This window comes from Pristiophorus japonicus, unplaced genomic scaffold (assembly GCF_044704955.1).
Source record: "Pristiophorus japonicus isolate sPriJap1 unplaced genomic scaffold, sPriJap1.hap1 HAP1_SCAFFOLD_258, whole genome shotgun sequence".
NCBI classification, from domain to species: domain Eukaryota; kingdom Metazoa; phylum Chordata; class Chondrichthyes; family Pristiophoridae; genus Pristiophorus; species Pristiophorus japonicus.
Genome location: NW_027252318.1, coordinates 640,831 through 660,519, shown reverse-complemented (window position 1 = coordinate 660,519; position 19,689 = coordinate 640,831). Strand labels below are relative to the sequence as shown.

The 19,689-nt window shown below is 47.6% G+C and overlaps 2 protein-coding genes and 1 pseudogene across 7 annotated transcripts in view; 2 read left to right on the top strand and 1 right to left on the bottom strand.

Annotated features, from left to right (window-relative positions):
* The window catches only part of LOC139247122 (nuclear factor 7, ovary-like), a 640,289-nt gene that overhangs the window by 88,943 nt on the left and 531,657 nt on the right, over window positions 1–19,689 (top strand). The window lies entirely within an intron of this gene.
* LOC139247112 (zinc finger protein 432-like) overlaps window positions 1–19,689 on the top strand; it is a 521,915-nt pseudogene that overhangs the window by 107,778 nt on the left and 394,448 nt on the right.
* The window catches only part of LOC139247117 (zinc finger protein 432-like), a 420,986-nt gene that overhangs the window by 64,406 nt on the left and 336,891 nt on the right, over window positions 1–19,689 (bottom strand). For 4 of the 6 annotated variants that reach the window (XM_070871531.1, XM_070871537.1, XM_070871533.1 and 1 more), the window contains exon 1: window positions 5,044–5,133. The exons of 1 other annotated variant lie outside the window; for it this stretch is intronic. The gene's annotated coding sequence lies outside the window, so the exon portion shown is untranslated. Of the gene's footprint in view, window positions 1–5,043; window positions 5,134–19,689 lie in introns of those variants that run through there. One more of the 6 variants, XM_070871535.1, reaches the window with a different exon arrangement.

Genomic DNA, 19,689 nt, shown 5'->3' with positions numbered 1-19,689 from the left:
CAGGCATATAAATTGTAAAAGGGTGGGGCTGATTAAGGACCAAAAAGGAGACCTATGCATGGAGGCAGAGAGTATGGCTGAGGTACTAAATGAGTATTTTATCTGTCTTCACCAAGGAAGAGGATGGTGCCATAGACATAGTGAAGGAGGATGTTGTGGAGACCCTTGAATGGATAGAAATTGATAAAGAGGTATTAAAAAGGCTGGCTGTACTGAAAGTAGATCAATCACCAGGTGCAGATGTGATGCATCCTAAGATGCTGAGGAAATTGAGGGCGGAAATCGCAAAAGTACTGGCCATAATAATCCAAACCTCCATCGATACAGGAGTGGTGCCAGAGGACTGGAGAATTGTAAATATTACACCATTGTTCAAAAAAGGTGTAAAATTAAACTCAGCAACTACAGGCCAGTCAGTTTAACCTCAGTAGTGGGGAACCTTTTAGAAAGTGATCAGAGACAAAATTAAGTCACTTGGATAGGTGTGGATTAATTAAGGAAAGCCAGCATGGATTTATTAAAGGCAAATCATGATTAACCAACTTAATCGAGTTTTTTGATGAGGTAACCGAGAGGGTTGATGAGGGTAATGCAGTTGACGTGATGTACATGGATTTCCAAAAGGCGTTCAACAAAGTGCCACATAAAAGGCTTGCCAGCAAAGTTGAAGCCCATGGGATAAAAGGGACAGTGACAGCATAGATACAAAATAGGCTAAGGGACAGGAAACATAGTGGTGAACGGTTGTTTTTTGGACCGGGGGAAGGTATACAGTGGTGTTCGCCAGGGTTCGGTTCTAGGACCACTGTTTTTCTTGATGTATATTAATGACTTGGGGAACAATTTCAAAATTTCTACATGACACAAAACTTGGAAGTATAGTGAACAGTGACAAGGAGAGTGATAAACTTCAGGAAGACATAGACGGGTTAGTAAAATGGACGGACACATGGCAGAGGAAATTTAACCCAGAAAAGTGTGAAGTGATATTCTTTCTACCAAAATGTGAGAGGAAATATAAACTAAATGGTACAATCCTAAAGGGGGTGCATGAACAGAGAGACCTCGGGGTATGTATGCAAAAATCATTGAAGGTGGCAGGGCAGCTGGAGAAAGCAGTTAAAAAGGCTTACAGGATCCTGAGCTTCATAAATAGAGGTAGAGTACAAAAGTGTGGAAATTATGATGAACCTGTATAAAACACTGGTTCAGCCCCAACTGGAGTATTGTGTCCAATTCTGGGAACCGCACTGTAGGAAGGATGTGAAGGCCTTCGGGAGGATGCAGAAAAGATTTACGAGAATGATTCCATGGATGGGGGACTTCAGTTACATGGATAGACTGGAGAAGCTGGGGTTGTTCTCATTGGAGCGGAGATGATTGAGAGGAGATTTGATAGAGGTGTTCAAAATCATGAGGGATCTGGACAGAGCAGATAGAGAGAACTGTTCCCATTGGTAGAAAGGTGGAGAATCAGAGGACACAGAGTTAAGGTGATGGCAAAAGAACCAAAGGCAACATAAGAAGAAACTTTTTTTACACGGTGAGTGGTTAAGATCTGGAATGCACGGCCTGAAAGGGTGGTGGAGGCAGACTCAATCTTATCTTTCAAAAGGGAGTTGGATAAGTATCTGAAGGGGAATAGTTTGCAGGCGGGGGAGAGGGACTAGCTGAAAGCCCACATGGGCTCGACGGACTGAATGGCCGCCCTTTATGCTGTAACCATTCTATGGCCCCAAGTTTCGACATGATTTGCTCCTGATTTCTAGTCAGTTCGAACAGTTTCACTTTGGAACAGAATTTCTTTTTCAAAAAGGGGGCGTGTCCGGCCACTTATGCCTGTTTTCAAAGTTTCGTCAGTGAAAACTTACTCCAAACTAACTTAGAATGGAGTAAGTGAAGATTTTTGTACGCTCGAAAAAACCTTGTCTACACTTTATAAAATCAGGCATAGGTTACAAATTAGGCGTAGGGAACGAGGTGGGGGGTGGGGGAAGGGAAGTCATTAAATTCTACAATCAATCCTTAGTTATACTTATACAAATATTATACAAATAAATCAAACCTGAATAAAAATGTATAAGCAAAGAAAATATTAAATAAATCTTCCTATCTGTGTGAAACAGCAGCAGCATTCGAGCTGCTGTGCTTCAGGCAGGCCTTTCATGTTGGAGACAGGCTGGGGTGTCTCGACGGCAGCGGTAGGCGGGAAGCAGCCTTCGAGCTGAGCTGCGGTGCTTGAGGCAGGCCTTCATTCCCCGCGAAGATGCAGCACCCGGACGGACTTGAGGCCATTCGGCCATGGGATTGCAGCAGCGTCAGTGGCTGGCCGGGAGCCGAAGAATGAACACACAGCTGATTTAAGATTCTTTAGGCCATTCGGCCATGCTTATGGGGCGGCGTCAGTGGCTCGAAGGCAGCCGAAGAATCAGGAGCGGAAGGACGGACATGAGGCCATTCGGCCATGAGATAGCAGCGGCGTCAGTGGCTGGCCGGGAGCCGAAGAAAGAACACAGGACACACGCAGCTGATTAAGATTCTTTAGGCCGTTCGGCCACGCTTATGGGGCGGCGTCAGTGGGTCCAAGAAACAAATCTTCACTTTTTCTGCAGTCCTTTTAAAAATGGCCGAGTGCCAATGTTTGTTTGAGACTGCGCATGCGCGCACGCGCAGGGTTGCCGGCACCACGAAGGCTAATTTAAATTGTACCCGCCCCCTCCTACTTAGAAAATCGGCGCGAGTGTTAGGCTCCGCCCCCTGCTGCGAAGAGCGCGCCGCGCCAAGCAGACATCGAGCTCCTTGAATATCGGACTTTTTTTTAAGCGCAGTTTTCAGCGCAAAAAACAGGCGGCCAGCTCGGAGGTGCGCTGTTTTCGCCACGGGACGAAACTTGGGGCCTATGATTCTAAGTTGTTGTTCTTTCTCTGCTGATCACCGGGACCCTGAAGCTCAGGAGATGTTGGGGCCGATGACCAAATGATTGGGTGAGGAGAACATAATAAATAGGGGCAGGAAGGCTATTCGGCCCCTCGAGCCAGCTACGCCATTCAATGAGATCATAGCTGATCGTCTACTTCAACTCCACTTTCACATCCAATCCCCATATCCCTTAATATCCAAAGATCTATCCATCTCGGTCTTGAATATATACAAAGACTGAGTCTCCACAGTCCTCTGGAGTGGAGAATTCCAAAGAATCACCACCCTCTGAGTGAAGAAATTTCGCCTCTTCTCAGTCCTAAATGGCCGATCTCTTATTCTGAGACTGTGGCCCCTGGTTGTAGATGCCCCAGCCAAGGGAAACATCCTCCCTGCGTCTACCCTGTCAAGCCCTATGAGAATTTTGCATGTTTCAAGGAGATCACCTCTCATTCTTCTAAACTCTTGAGAGTGTAGGCCTAGTCTACTCAATCTCTCCTCAAAGGACAATCCCCCATCCCAGGAATCCATCTGGTGAACCTTTGTTGCACTCCCTCTATGGCAAGTATATCCTTCCTTATGTAAGGAGACCAAAACTGTACACAATACTCCAGATGCGGTCTCACCAGGGCCCTATATAATTGCATTTGTACGTCTTTACTCTGATACTCAAATCTTTTTGTATTAAAGGCCATCATACCATTTGCTTTTCCAATTGCCTGCTGTACATGCATGATAGGTAGGTTTTAAGGAGCCTTTTAAAAGGAGGAAAGTGAAGTGGAGAGGAGGAGCGATTTAGGGAGATAATTGTAGAGCTTAGGACTGAGGCAGCTGAAGGCACGACTGACAATAGTGGAGCAATTAAAATTAGCAATGATCAAAAGGCCAGAATAGGAAGCTGTAGGGGGATTATAGGGCTGGAGGAGATTACAGAGATAGGGAGGGCCGAGCCCATGGAGGAATTTGAAAACAAGGATGAGAATTTTGAAATCGAGGTGTTGCTTAACTGGGAGCCAATATAGGTCAGCGAGCACAGGAGTGATGGGTGATGTTTGCAGGGCTACGTGGAAAGGGCAAGGGAGTAAGACTAGCTCAGATTCGGCATGGGCTCGACGGGCCAAATGGCCGCCTTCTGTGTTGTTACGATTCTATAGGACCGTTAATGGCCTCTTTGAACATCAATAAAGAAAGATAGACCTGCATTTATATTACGCCTTTTCCGACCACTGGACGGTCCAAAGCATTTACACCCAATTTTGAAGTGCAAATGTGATAATGACCAGATGATGTGTTTTAATGATGTCTATTGAGAGATAAATATTGGCCCCAGAACATCGGTGATAACTCCCCTACTCTTCTTCAAAATTGTGACACAGGATCTTTTACATCCACCCGAGAGCAGACCCGACTTCAGTTTAACATCTCATCTAAAGGACAGCACCTCCGACAGAGTGGCACTCCCTCAGCACTGCGTTGCAGTGTCAGCCTAGATTTTGTGTTCAAGTCTCTCGAGTGAGACTTCAAACCACTACCTTCTGACTCAGAGGCGAGAGTGCTACCCACTGAGCCATGGGTGACTTACACACACACACAGGAGGGGAGAGTGGAAAAAAACACATTCCCATATTTGAACCAAAGCTCACCTGTGGGACCCACCAACTGAATCATGTCTACATCCATCCTTGGCACTTTGTCCTCCCACCCAATATAATTCTCAAAAGTTACTCTATTAATAAAAAATATTAATTTTGGGGCTGGAAATTCCCAAACGACACAGCATCACAAACTTAAAAATGTTGTCTCAAATCGTCCTTTCCCAGCCCAGCGGCAGTGAAGCTGATTTCCAGACCACAGCTGCTGCACAGGTTGCACCAATAGTAATGGCGGCTGCAAAAACCCACAAGCCCCCGCGCCCCAGAAAGCTCTCCGCGCTGAGTTGTGGCGGGCACCGCGCATGCGCCCGCTGGCCCCGCCCACAGCCACGCGGCCCCCACCGCGGATGCTCAGCGCACACCCCGCATGAGAGCCCGGATCACCCGCGGAAAGTGAGTTTTATGAGGGTTTTTTTTATATAAATAGCGGAATGAGCGCGGGCGGAGAGATAAATAAAAATAAAATACAAACCGGAGCGGCCCGGGCACCGAGCGGAGCGGATTGAGCGGCTACAGCACGGGGTCTCCTGCAGGGAGCGGGACTGGGTCACGTGATCCATTCCACGGCGGTGACTGACGTTAGCTGCGACCAATAGCGAGAGCACGGGCGGGGCTTGGAGAGCTGAGGTGGCGGCGGGTCCTCTAACCAATCGGAGGGGGGGCGAGGGGCGGGACTTCCGCCAGTTGAAGCCTCAGGCACAGAATCAGAGACTGGTGACTTCATAGAGGGAGGTCCCTCGGCCCGTGCCGCCTCCCTGCCAGAGCATCTCAGGGAGTCCCAGTCCCCGCAATTGTCTCTCCTTCACACCCTGATCCCACTCCCCTCTCAACACCGCAATTGTCTCTCCTTCACACCCTGACCCCACTCCCTTCTCAACACCGCAATTGTCTCTCCTTCACACCCTGATCCCACTCCCTTCTCAACACCACAATTGTCTCTCCTTCACACCCTGACCCCACTCCTTCTCAACACCACAATTGTCTCTCCTTCACACCCTGATCCCACTCCCTTCTCAACACCACAATTGTCTCTCCTTCACACCCTGACCCCACTCCTTCTCAACACCGCAATTGTCTCTCCTTCACACCCTGATCCCACTCCCTTCTCAACACCACAATTGTCTCTCCTTCACACCCTGATCCCACTCCCTTCTCAACACCACAATTGTCTCTCCTTCAAACCCTGATCCCACTCCTCAACACCACAATTGTCTCTCCTTCACACCCTGATCCCACTCCTTCTCAACACCACAATTGTCTCTCCTTCACACCCTGATCCCACTCCCTTCTCAACACCACAATTGTCTCTCCTTCACACCCTGATCCCACTCCCTTCTCAACACCACAATTGTCTCTCCTTCACACCCTGATCCCACTCCTTCTCAACACCACAATTGTCTCTCCTTCACACCCTGATCCCACTCCTTTCTCAACACCACAATTGTCTCTCCTTCACACCCTGATCCCACTCCCTTCTCAACACCACAATTGTCTCTCCTTCACACCCTGATCCCACTCCCTTCTCAACACCACAATTGTCTCTCCTTCACACCCTGATCCCACTCCCTTCTCAACACCACAATTGTCTCTCCTTCACACCCTGATCCCACTCCCTTCTCAACACCGCAATTGAGTCTGCCTCCACCACCCTTTCAGGCCGTACATTCCACATCCTAACCACTCACTGCGTAAAAAATTGTTTTCTTCTGCTGCCTTTGGTTCCTTTGCCAATCATCTTAACTCTGTGTCCTCTGGTTCTTCACCCTTCGGCCAATGGGAACAGCCTCTCTATCGACTCTGTGCAGACCCCTCATGATTTTGAACACCTCTATCAAATCTCCTCTCAACCTTCTCTGCTCCAAGGAGAACCCCAGCTTCTCCATTCTATCCACATAACTGAAGTCCCTCATCCCTGTAATCATGCTCCTTAGTCTTTTCTGCACCCTTTTGCAATTTTTCTCCATTTAAATAATAAATTGTTCTTTGATTTTTTTCTGTCAAAGTGCATGACCTCACATTTTCCAACATTATGCTCCATCTGCCTAAATTTTTCCCACTCACTTAGCCTGTCTATGTCCTTTTGCAGGTTTTTTTGTACTCCTCACACATTGCTTTTCCTCCCATCTTTGTATCATCAGCAAACTTGGCTACGTTACACTCAGTCCCTTCTTCCAAGTCGTTAATATAGATTGTAAATAGTTGGGGTCCCAGCACTGATCCCTGCGGCACTCCATTAGTTAGTTATGTTTGCCAACCAGAGAATGAACCACTTATCCCAACTCTCTGTTTTCTGTTAGTTAGCCAATCCTCTATCCATGCTAATATATTATCCCCAACCCTGTGAGCTTTTATCTTGTGCAGTAAACTTTTATGTGGCACCTTGTCAAATGCCTTCTGGAAGTCCAAATACACCACATCCACTGGTTCCTCTTTATTCACCCTGTTTGTTACATCCTTGAAAGAATTCCAGCAAATTTGTCAAACATGACTTCTCCTTCATAAATCTATGCTGACTCTGCCTGACTGAATTATACTTTTCTAAATATCCTGCTACTGCTTCTTTAATAATGGACTCCAACATTTTCCCAACCACAGATGTTAGGCTAACTGGTCTATGGTTTCCTGCTTTTTGTCTGCCTCCTTGTTTACAGTTTTCCAATCTGCTGTGACCTCCCCAGAATCCAGGGAGTTTTGGTAAATTATAACCAATGCATCCACAATCCCTGCCGCTACTTCTCTTAAGACCCTCGGATGCAAACAATCAGGTCCAGGGGATTTATCCGCTTTTAGTCCCATTATCTTACTGAGTACCACCTCCTTAGTGATTGTGTTAAGTTCCTCATGGCATAACTTACTTGGTTTTGTACTCTATACTGCTGTTCATAAAGCCAAGGCTCCATATGCTTTAACAGATTGATCAGCTGATCCTGTCACCCTCCCAGATTTGTGTACATACACATGTTTCTGCATCCCCTTTAAATTGTACCATTTAGTTTAAAATGCCTCCCCTTTTTCTTCCTTCCAAAATGCATCACTTTACAATCTCTGCATTAAATTATCATCATCATAGGCAGGCCCTCGAGCGAGGATGACTTTCTTCCACGAGAGTTCACAGATGTTTCAATAAAGGACCCGATGTTCCAGTCCTGAACTCCAGTTGAGGGGGTGGAGGATGCCTGTGCGTGAATTTTTTTAATGTTTGGTGACCGTTGCACATCAGCCACCACACAAGCTTGACAGAGCTAGGTCTTTATCCAGTGGCAACGATTAACCAGGATGACTGTGTTGATTTCTGGATTCTTTTCCCTCAATCTGGTTCAGCAAAATTACTGAAACGAATACCGTTTGTGCTTTAAACAAAGCAAGCTTTTATTTAAAAGGCAAATCCCGATCGGGGACCTTATCAGACAGAAGGAATGCAACTCTGATAGAACGCACCCACTTCCTACGGACAAAGTGATGTTACATTGTAAAGGGACGACGGTTATACATTTTCGGCAAAAGATAACAAGATAGGGCTAGAGTGACATCCTAGTTCAGCCTATCTCTTTTGATCCCTCTTTCCCTTTGTCCACTCATAAGCCGACCTAAGTATGGTCTGATTTTAAACAAAGATCTTCTGTTAATGTTTCAGGTTAATAACATGATTTAATAAGACCTTGAGGTTTTTCTGCAAGCTGTGGTTTTTTTTTCAATATGTGTTAATGTTGTAACATTTCGCAGTCTCGAGTCTGAGATGTCATGGCTATTCCTCCATGAATTCTTTGTTAGCTTATACTGTCCCTATACAATTCCCACGTTCTCAACTTAATGTCTCTATACATTTTTAAACATTCACATTCCCCCCTTTTATCATTCCATGATAACCCTGGTGACTATTCCAGAAGTATCGCATTCAGCCGTTCGCACTCTCTTTCCTGATCCATATTGTTGTTAGTGTCGACTAGTTCTTTAGTTCGTTGGATCATAACTCGAGAGCCCTTGACCACAAGAGGGTTTGCTAACCTTGCCATCATTACTTTACATCAAAGGTTAAGGCAACCAACAATTAGATAGGATCTCCAAGATCCATCTGATAGCCAATCAAACCAGCTAGATCCTTCTGCTGGTGTGGATAACTTCTTCACCTCCCTTCTTATGTGATCAGCGAGATTGGTTATGTTTTCTGAACTATCAGGAATGTAAGTGCAACATTCAGACCCTATCAGGGCACACGTTCCCCCTTTCTCAGCTAACAGATAATCGAGGGCCATTCGGTTTTGTAATGCTACGATCCTTATTGCTACCATTACAGCTGTGATGCCCTCCAGAGCTTCAGCAGTATTGTATTGGCCCCCCTCCTCTCGTGATAGTTTGGCTCTGAATCCATCTGACAGTCTCAGTTAGGGTTAGTGGAACGGGGCGCAAAGGAATTCCCCCTTTGGAATGTATAAGGAATGTGAACACACCCAACATCTAGAAAAGTTCCTATTTTGCGCATAAACATAAGACATGTACAAAAAGGTGTTTACATGGAGCTCTCGTCTCTGTCTCCCCTCCCATGCGCCGAAACTGTCATATATCAACACTATTATACAGACTGTGGCATACAGACAGTTTCATCTTATGGCTCAGGATTTAGATAAAGAGTCCAATTATTTTGCTGATTAAAAGAGTTCAGTTTTCCCGTCTCTCTTCTCAGGTCACCGTCGGTGTAGCTGGCTGTCTATCACTACGGGTAAAAGTTCAAACTGGTCCACGTTCCAATTAGGATGCCAATGGCCTTGTTCAGCTATGGAGAAGAGGAAGTCTGGAACAGAAACAGGAGTTAGAATAACCAGTAAAATAGGTTAGTTAGAGGGTGGTGAGCTTGCAGTGGTGCAGGTGAACCCAGGCACTTTTCCCCTCAACCTTGGCTGCAGTGGGGGTAGTGAGTATCACCTGAAAAGGCCCCTCCCATTGTGGCTCTAATCCCTTCCGAATCCACACTTCCCTGGTGCCACGAGGGACAATTCAGGTAAAACTGGGAGGTCGAGGTGAGCATCTTGAACCTGGTTGTGAGCTAGTCGCAGAGCCTGAGTCAGAGAAAGAACATAGGTGGTCATCAGTCGAGCTGAGATACCATATCTAGGAACAATTTCCCTCATTAACACCTTAACAACAGTTTGAGCCTCATTGTCCAGGGTAGGGTAGGCTTCAATCCATTTGCTAAACACATCTACTATTACTAACACATATTTGTAACACTGAACTTTTTGCAACTCAATGTAGTCCAACTGAAATGTCTCAAAGGGACCTTCGGGTAGGGGCATTTTACCCCAATCACAGGGGACTCCCTTTCCTGGATTATGTTGCTGGCAAACCAGGCAATGACTACTGATGTTCTGGGCGAGTGCCTGGAGTCTAGGGTGCCACCAAGTAGCCAAAAGTGTATCACTCGTGGTTCTTGCTCCACAATGAGTAGCAAAATGCATACAGTCAATAACCCATAGAGCCAACTCGTCAGACATGCAAGTCTGTTCCGTGGGAGTGGTCCAGAGTTTAGAAACATTGTCATAAGTACATCCATAATATTTCCACAACAGTTTATCTTTTTCAGGAGCGTCCTCCTGTGCTTTTATAACATCTTGGATGGTTTGCATTGGCTAACTTATCCTTCGCAGGATTTTTAGTCTGACTCATCATTTTGGGCACTACCATCTGTTGGTCACGAGAGGCCTGTTTAGCCTCTTTATCAGCACAGTGGTTCCCTATATCAACCAGGGATTTTCCGGTGGTGTGGGCGGTACATTTAACAACTGTAATGTGTTTGGGGAGAATGAGGGTTTGCAACAAATCAGATACTAGTTACGGGATATCTCATTCCCCTGTGAGGTTAGGAATCCCCTATTTTGCCATAATTGTCCGAAATCATGGGCCACCCCAAAGGCATACCTAGAGTCGATAAAGATATTGACTTTGAGATCTTTGGCCAAGATACAGGCTCGGGTGAGGGCGAATAGTTCAGCTTGTTGGGCAGAATAGGCGGTTTCAAAAGCGGCAGATTCCAAGACCTGATTCTCCTGTTTTACTATGGCGTATCCTGAGATTCGTATACCTTCTGGATTAATAGAAGAACTTCCGTCAACATACATAATACAGTCTGGATCTTCCATTGGTACATCAACTAAATCTTCCATGACTGATGTGGCCTCTTAAATTAAAGATAAACAATCATGACTGGGTTCTTCCTCATCTTGGGGTGGCTCAGTAAGAAAACAGGCCGGATTAATGGCAGTACAGTGCCGAAAGGTCAGTTTAGGATTGCCTGTGATTTCAGTGGGTTCTGTCGGATAGAGGGCCAGTCCACGTTGCCCTGCACTGGGATCTCAATCGGATCAATGGGAGTATAACCCACTTGGGAGGGGTCCTCTGCCCACACATGAGGATCCACATAGTCAGGTATGCCAGAGCCAGTATGATGCTGTAGAGTCGTTAAGATCTTCTCGGGGTCCCCGTGGAATTGGACTGTTCGGCCATGTTTTACAATTTGCACATCCCGGCTGGTAGGGTCAGCCTCGTCTATAGCCTGGCGCACCATAACTCCCAAATCTTTAGCGTGGTGGGGAGGTAATACTTCACGAGTAATATGTGGTGCCACCGTTGGGAACTGTCCATTTCCACAAAATCTGCCTTCCCTTCCGGTCCAGTCACTCGAGCCCTTAATAGAATTTCCTTCACTTCCCCTTCGTGATCCTGATAAAAGTTCTGCAGGTCCTGATTCTTTCCACTGGGATCGTATGCTAGGGTCACGTGATAGGGTGCCTGTGGCAGGTCCAGAGACCACCACTGAGGGGTTCTAGTGGTATAATACTGCCGCTTAAGGGTTCCCTGTTTTACAATAATCCCATCATCTCCACACTCCAAATGCAACTGGAATTTGCAGAGGAGGTCTCTAGCCATCAAGTTACAGTCTAGATTGGTTGTGATAATAAATCGATGTTCCACCGATTCTTCCTGGTAACCCATTTTAACCGGTTCTGACACCGGGAATGTCGAGACTTGTCCCAGGAATCCTGACAGTCCCTGTGTTTCAGTGAAGGCGGGGAGTTTAAGCTTTGATTGTACAGAAGACATGAAGGCTCCCGTATCTATCAAGAAGGGTTGCCACTCATTCCGAATTTTTAACAATATCATCGGTTCGTCATCCGGGGAGGGTCCCTGCACAATCAAGCTGCGTAGTCAATACGAATCGGGGGACGGTTGGCCAAAGGGGTTGTTCTGGGAGAAGTTAGTGTAAGATCCCCGTCCTCTCCCCCCTTGCCCCCCTCCTCTTCCTCCTCTTCCTTTTTCGTGCTGACGGGAGGGACAATTTCTATTCCAATGTTCTTCTTGCCCACAAATAAAGCATCCATCTTGTCTTTCCCAGCCCCGACCTCTTCCCATACCAGGCCGGGGACAGTAGGGCGGTCCGTAATTAGCAGGGCCCGGGCCATTTGGGTGTTTGATATAACCGTATCCCTGTTTATCCACCCAACCCTGCACGCAATACTGCGGTTCCATCTGGTATCCCCTTGGGTCAGGTTTTGGTCCTTCCACCCGAGGCGGCTCCATACTGATGGGCTTCTGAAGGGTCGTGGTGAGAGCATTAAAGATAGCGTTTAGGCGATCCTGGACATCGTTAGGGTGAGCAACCACCAATGCATCATGAGTAGCACGTCCTAGGTGAGTTAGAAATCGGGCATGCTCAGTTGGGCTCAGGGTTTGCTTTACCAGGGCCCACAGGTCCCTTGATTCTGCATTATATCCATGCATGTCGAGGTCACTCCGTGAAATCGGAGGTCAGGGTTAAGTTGGGTTTGTGGATCCCTTTCAGCTTATTTATCTTAGCCTTTTAACTCTTCAATTTGTTTTGTTTGAGTATCTATTTCTTTATTGTATCAGGCAAGTATTATTACATAAGCTAGTTCTGTTTTTATTTTTATTCTGACTATCGCACCATTCCTCTGTTAGGTGAGACTTTTTTCTATTAAGAAATCCAAATTGATAATGTTCAGTATGAAATGGCTTTCAATGGAAAGGGTTAACTCCTTTACAGGTTTGTAAGAAGACCTGATGTCATTACGTGACTTCACGTAACCATGTGAAAAAAAATATTTTCATCAGGAAAGGCAGCATTTGATTAAACTCCAATATTTTTTTAACTTCTTGTTCAAGTACTTGCCAAAGATATTTTTTTTTAATTGATTTAAAACGAGACCACACATTTGTTTACTGAAATTCAATTTCGTCATCAGCCTCGGTCAACGCAAAGCCAACCATTTTAACTAAGTAGTCTATCGATACATTTCTCAGAGGTCCCAGTGGAACTCTGAGTACGTTTCTCGTGCGTGCACTCTTTCTTTAAGACGTCTACGGTTTTTAATATGTCCTCCTTCTGTCAATGAAAGCCCTAATTTAATGGAGTTTTTCTGCCAACTCGACAGGAGTGATTTTTTTTTAGACTGTAGTGGAATTTTTCTCATAATTTAAAATCTCAGAACATTTTTTTTTTCTTTCAGCACCTATTTAGTACGTTACTTTTTTTTTGTCTTTTCCATAACTAGAGAGAAGTCTGGCACATAGGCTGTGGACTGCTTTTCGTTATCTCAATTGTTCCAGCCTCAAGGTCATGTTATTTAATATAATATTTTTTTTGAATCCTTTTGAATCCATCTCAGTTGTTTTGCTGTGCCTTCTCTGAATGTTTTCTTTCGACAAGTAAGTGAGCATGTCAAATCCTTTTTTTTAACCACCGGGACCATGTATTTTTTTCTTTTTTTTTTACTCAACAAACCTATCCTTTGTGCATTTCCTGGCTCCGTAACTTATCATCCGAATATACGTAATTCAATAAGGTTCACACTCTTAAACTTCCCACATACAGGACAACACTACGAAGGGTTAAAAAAAACTTTCATTCTGTTTGAAAAAGTGGGTGGAGCTAAAACAAACCACAACTCCCCGGCTTTTTTTTTACACAGTAAAAATCACACAAGCATTTCTCATTTAAAACAAACGTTCACAAGAGTCTCTTTTCTTTCCTATTAATTTTTGGATCCATGATTGATCATCTATCCCTATCTAGCTCTAACTATCCCTACTCTCCGTGTCGCCGCACGGATATACTTGGGCCTTGAACCCAGAAAGACACTGGGCCTCGAACCCAGGCAGGCTCTGGGCCTCAAACCCAGGCAGACTTACCTATTCTAACCTATCTTTCCAAGTCGCCGCTTGGTTTGCGTCACCGTGCAATACTTACCTATTCTAACCTATCTTTCCAAGTCGCCGCTTGGTTTGCATCACCGTGCAATTTCCCTATCTCTATCCCTATTCTAAGTTTGAAAGGTATTCACCAGATTGTCCTGGATCTCGTTCAGACACTACCTGAGAACCAGCGAGTGGCTAAACTTTCCTCAGACTTTTGAAACCGGGGGAAACTGGAGCAGTATTGAAATCATACTCACTCCAGTGGCCACTTTCCCCTCGTCTCGTCCAAGGCTAGTCTGGCTCTTAATTCACAAGTTTTCGACAGTCGTCCGTTGAGATCCCACTTCTGACACCAAATGTTGATTTCTGGATTCTTTTACCTCAATCTGGTTCAGCAAAATTACTGAAACGAATACCGTTTGTGCTTTAAACAAAGCAAGCTTTTATTTAAAAAGCAAATCCCGATCGGGGACCTTATCAGACAGAAGGAATGCAACTCTGATAGAACGCACCCACTTCCTACGGACAAAGTGATGTTACATTGTAAAGGGACGACGGTTATTCATTTTCGGCAAAAGATAACAAGATAGGGCCAGAGTGACATCCTAGTTCAGCCTATCTCTTTTGATCCCTCTTTCCCTTTGTCCACTCATAAGCTGACCTAAGTATGGTCTGATTTTAAACAAAGATCTTCTGTTAATGTTTCAGGTTAATAACATGATTTAATAAGACCTTGAGGATTTTCTGCAAGCTGTGGTTTTTTTTTCAATATGTGTTAGTGTTGTAACATTTCGCAGTCTCGAGTCTGAGATGTTATGGCTATTCCTCCATGAATTCTTTGTTAGCTTATACTGTCCCTATACAATTCCCACGTTCTCAACTTCAATGTCTCTATACATTTTTAAACATTCACAATGGGGAAGGTAGGTAGAGAGGGAGAAGGGGAAAGGACGGGTAAGGAGAACAGGAGAGCCTTTCCGATCTAGGGTCGGTCTCAGAGCTGTTTAATATTTATAATTAAAGTCCTTGTTAATTGATAATGAATTTAAATAATTTTTGAATAGTGCAATTTGAACTCACGACACTTAGTTTACAAATCCAGTGCTCTTAACCCCTGAGCTATGGAGCCACCTTTTCTGCGGAAGACAGGGGAAGGAACAGGAAAGGGAGGGGGAAGGGAAAAGAGAGAGTGGAAGGAGTGAGAGAAAGAGGAAAGGGGAAACGGAGGGGGAAGGAGAGAGAAAGAGGAAGTGGAAAGAGAGAATGGGGGATGGGGGATGGGGAAAGAAAGGGGGAGGGGAGAGAGAGAAAGGAAGAGAGGGTGGAGAGAGTGGGTAGGGGAGAGAGGGAGAGGGGGGAAGGTGAGAGGGTGAGGCGAGGGAGACGGGAGAGAGTGAGAGAGGGAAATGAGTGAGAGATGGGGAAAGCAAGATGGTGGGAAAGGGAGAGAGGGGTAAAAAGATGTAGAGCGGGTCATGATGGGTGTTATATATGTAAATCTGTAAATACTTTGTGTAACCACAAGAGGGCTCATCCCCTGGAGTCCCAAGGGATCCCACAATCCCTTGGGAGCACCTGTACTTAAGGAGGCCTCATAGGCTGGAGAGGCACTCTGGAGATCTGTAATAAAAGACTAAGGTCACACTTTGCTTTGAGCCCGCAGTATCTGGTCAGACTCTTTATTCATACACAACAACTGGCGACGAGATACAGATGACGAACCCAACGATGGAAAGAACAGTGGGCAACCTGGAGAAATTTTCGGAGGGAGATGACTGGGAAACCTTCGTGGAGCGACTCAACCAATACTTCATGGCCAACGAGATGGAGCAGGAAAGAGAGGGGAAGGGAAAAGAGAGAGTGAAAGGAGTGAGAGAGAGAGAGAGGGGGAAGGGGAGAGAGAGGGAGGGGAAGGGAGACAGCGAGGAAGAGAGGACGGTGGGGAAAGAGAGGGAGGAGATGGAGAGAATGTGGAAGAGTGGGGAGAGAGAGGGGAAGGAGTGGGAGAGACGGGGAGGGGAGAGAGAGGGGAAGGAGTGAGAGAGAACGGAGATGGGAGGAACAGAGAGGGGAAAAGGAGAGAGAGGTTAAGAGGAGAGAGGGGGAAGGAGTGAGAGAGAGAGGGGGAGGGCAGAGAGGGGAAGGGGAGAGAGTGAGAGAGAGGGAAGGGGAGACAGCGAGGAAGAGAGGGAGGGGATGGAGAGAGAGAGAGTGTGTGGAAGTGTGGGGAGAGAGAAGGGAAGGAGTGGGAGAGAAGAGAGGAAGGGGAGACTGGGAGAAAGAGAGAGGGGAAGGGGAGAGAGAGGTTCAGGGGAGAGAGGCGGAAGGAGTGAGAGAGAGGGGGAGGAGAGAGAGAGGGGGAAAACCTGAAAAGAAATGGAAAAGAGAAAGACAGGAGGGAGTGAAAAGAGGAAAGGGAGAGAGTGGAAGGAGTGAGAGAGAGGGGGGAAGGGGAGCGAGAGGCAGGGGAAGGGAAGACAGAGGGGAGGGAGGGAGAAGGCGGGGAGAGGGGAAGATGGGGAGAGTGAGAGAGCGAAGGGGAGAGAGAGGGAGCTGGGTAGAGACAGGGGAAGGGGAGTGTGAGGGGAAGGGAGAGAGAGGGAGAAGGCTAAAGAGAGGGGGAATTAGAAAGAGGGTGTGGTGAGGGAGGAGGATGGGGGGGGGTAGGAGGAATGAGTGAGAGACGGGGAAAGGGAGAGAGGGGTAAAAAGATGTAGAACGGGTCGTGAGGGGGAAGGGAGAGAGAGATTTGGAAGGGGAGAGAGTGTAAGAGAGACAAGAAGAGAGGGGGAAGGCTGTGAGGGGAGCCTGTTGTTCCAGGGTCAGTCTCAGAGCTGTTTAATGTTTATAATTAAAGCCCTGGTTCATTGAAGATGAATTTAAATACTGAGTTAATTTTGAGTAGGCCCCAGTGAGATTTGAACCCACAACCCTGGAGACAGGGAGAAAGAGAGAGGGGAAGGGGAGAGAGAGAGGTGGGGAGGGGAAAGAGAGGGAGGGAGGGGGAGAGAGTGGCGAAGGAGTGAGAGAGAGGGGAATGGGAGAGAGGGCGGGAAGGGGAGAGAGGGGGGAGGGGTGAGTCTGATGGGAATGGGGAGAGAGAGGGGGGAAAGGAGAGAAAGGGAGGGGGTGAGAAGAGTGGAGAGGGGAAGGAGTGAGCGACAGTGGACGGAGAGAGAGGGGTAAGGCGAGAGAGGAGGGGGGAGGGGAGAGAGAGGGGGAAGCGGAGAGAGGGATGGAAGGGGAGAGAGAAAGGGAAGGGAGAGAGAGGGGGAAGGGGGGAAGGGGTGAGAGAGAGAGGAAGGTGAGAGAGAGAGGGGACAAGATGAAAGAGAGAGGGGAAGGAGTGAGAGAGAGGAGAAGGGGAGAGAGAGGGGAAGGGGAGAGAGTGGGGAAGGAGTTAGAGAGACGAAAGGGGAGACAGCGAGGAAGAGAAGGAGGTGGGGAAAGAGAGGAAGGGGATGGAGAGAGAGTGGAGGGAGTGGGAGAGTGGGGAAGGGGAGAGAGCGGGAGGGGAGAGAAAGGGGAAGGAGTGAGAGAGAGGAGACAAGAGGAAAGAGAGAGGGGAAGGAGTGAGAGAGAGGGGAATGGGAGAGAGAGGGGAAGGAGTGAGAGAGAGGGGACAAGGGGAAAGAGAGAGGGGAAGGAGTGAGAGACAGGGAAGGGGATACAGCGAGGAAGAGAGAGAGGGGACAAGGGGAAAGAGAGAGGGGAAGGAGTGAGAGAGAAGGAAGGGGAGACAGCGAGGAAGAGAAGGAGGTGGGAAAAGAAAGGAAGGGGAAAGGGATGGGGAGATTGGGTTGAAGAGAGAGCGGCAGGGGAGAGAGAGGGAGGACAGGAAAAGAGAGGTTAAGGGGAGAGAGGTGGAAGGAGTGAGAGAGAGAGGGGGAGGGGAGAGAGAGGAGGATAACCTGAAAGGAATGGGCAAAGAGAGAGATAGGAGGGAGGGAAACGAGTGGGAGAAATGAGAGACGGGTATTTATATACTAACATTAGGCCTCAATGGGAAAACGGGAAGCAGCAGGAAAGAGAGGGGAAGGGAAAAAAGAGAGCAGAAGGAGTGAGAGAGGGGGGGAAGGGGAAATGAGGGGGAGGAGTGAGAGAGAGGGGAGGGGGAGAGAGGGCGGGAAGGGGAGAGAGGGGGAGGGGTGAATCTGATGGGAATGGGGAGAGAGAGGGGGAAAGGAGAGAAAGGGAGGAGGGAGGGGGTGAGAAGAGTGGAGAGTGGAAGGAGTGAGCGACAGTGGACGGAGAGAGAGGGGTAAGGCGAGAGAGGAGGGGTGGAGGGGACAGAGAGGGGGAAGGGGGGAGAGAGGGATGGAAGGGGAGAGAGGGGGGAAGGAGTGAGAGAGAGGGGACAAGATGAAAGAGAGAGGGGAAGGAGTGAGAGAGAGGGGAAGGGGAGAGAGAGGGGAAGGGGAGAGAGAGGGGAAGGGGAGAGAGTGGGGAAGGAGTTAGAGAGACGGAAGGGGAGACAGCGAGGAAGAGAAGGAGGTGGGGAAAGAGAGGAAGGGGATGGAGAGAGAGTGTGGATGGGAGGGAGAGAGAGTGGAAGGAGTGGGAGAGTGGGGAAGGGGAGAGAGCGGGAGGGGAGAGAAAGGGGAAGGAGTGAGAGAGAGGAGACAAGATGAAAGAGAGAGGGGAAGGAGTGAGAGAGAGGGGAAGGGGAGAGAGAGGGGAAGGAGTGAGAGAGAGGGGACAAGGGGAAAGAGAGAGGGGAAGGAGTGAGAGACAGGGAAGGGGAGACAGCGAGGAAGAGAAGGAGGTGGGAAAAGAAAGGAAGGGGAAGGGAATGGGGAGATTGGGTTGAAGAGAGAGCGGCAGGGGAGAGAGAGGGAGGACAGGAAAAGAGAGGTTAAGGTGAGAGAGGGGGAAGGAGTGAGAGAGAGAGGAGGAGGGGAGAGAAAGGAGGATAACCTGAAAGGAATGGGCAAAGAGAGAGATAGGAGGGAGGGAAACGAGTGGGAGAAATGAGAGACGGGTATTTAAATACTAACATTAGGCCCCAGTGAGATTTGAACTCACGACCCACTGCTCTAACCCCTGAGCGATGGAGCCACCTGCTCTGGGAAAAACGGGAAGCAGCAGGAAAGAGAGGGGAAGGGAAAAGAGAGAGCAGAAGGAGTGAGAGAGGGGGGGAAGGGGAAAGAGAGAGGGGGAGGAGTGAGAGAGAGGGGAGGGGGAGAGAGAGGGGTAAGGGGAGACAGCGAGGAAGAGAGGGAATCGGGAAAGAGAGGGAGGGGATGGAGAGAGTGAGGGAAAGGAGTGAGTGAGGGAAGGAGAGAGGGGAATGAGTGAGAAACGGGGAAAGCGAGATAGTGGGAAAGTGAGATAGGGGTAAAAAGATGTAGAGCGGGTCATGATGGGTGTTAGAAATGTAAATCTGTTAATACCTTGTGTAACCACCAGAGGGCTCATCCCCTGAAGTCCCAAATGATCCCACAATCCTTTGGGAGCACCTGTACTTAAGGTGGCCTCACAGGCTGCAGAGGCACTCTGGAGACCTGTAAAAAAAAAGACTAAGGTCACACTTTGCTTTGAGCCCGCAGTATCTGGTCAGACTCTTTATTCATATACAACAACTGGCGACGAGATACAAACCCAACGATGCAAAGGAGAGGGAAAAAGAGGAGAGCGGGGGAATCTGAAAGGAAAGGGAAAAGTGAAAGATTTAAATATTAAACTAACTTTGAGTAGGCCCACAGTGAGATTTGAACTCACGACCCCTGGTTTACAAGACCAGTGCTCTAACGCCTGAGCTCTGGAGCCACCTGCTGTGAGGAAGACAGGGGAAGGAGCAGGAAAGAGAGGGGAAGGAAGACAGCAAGGCAGAGAGAGGGGAAGGGAAGAGCGAGAGTGGAAGGAGTGAGAGAGAGGGGAAGGGGAGAGAGAGGTGGAGGAACGGGAAAGA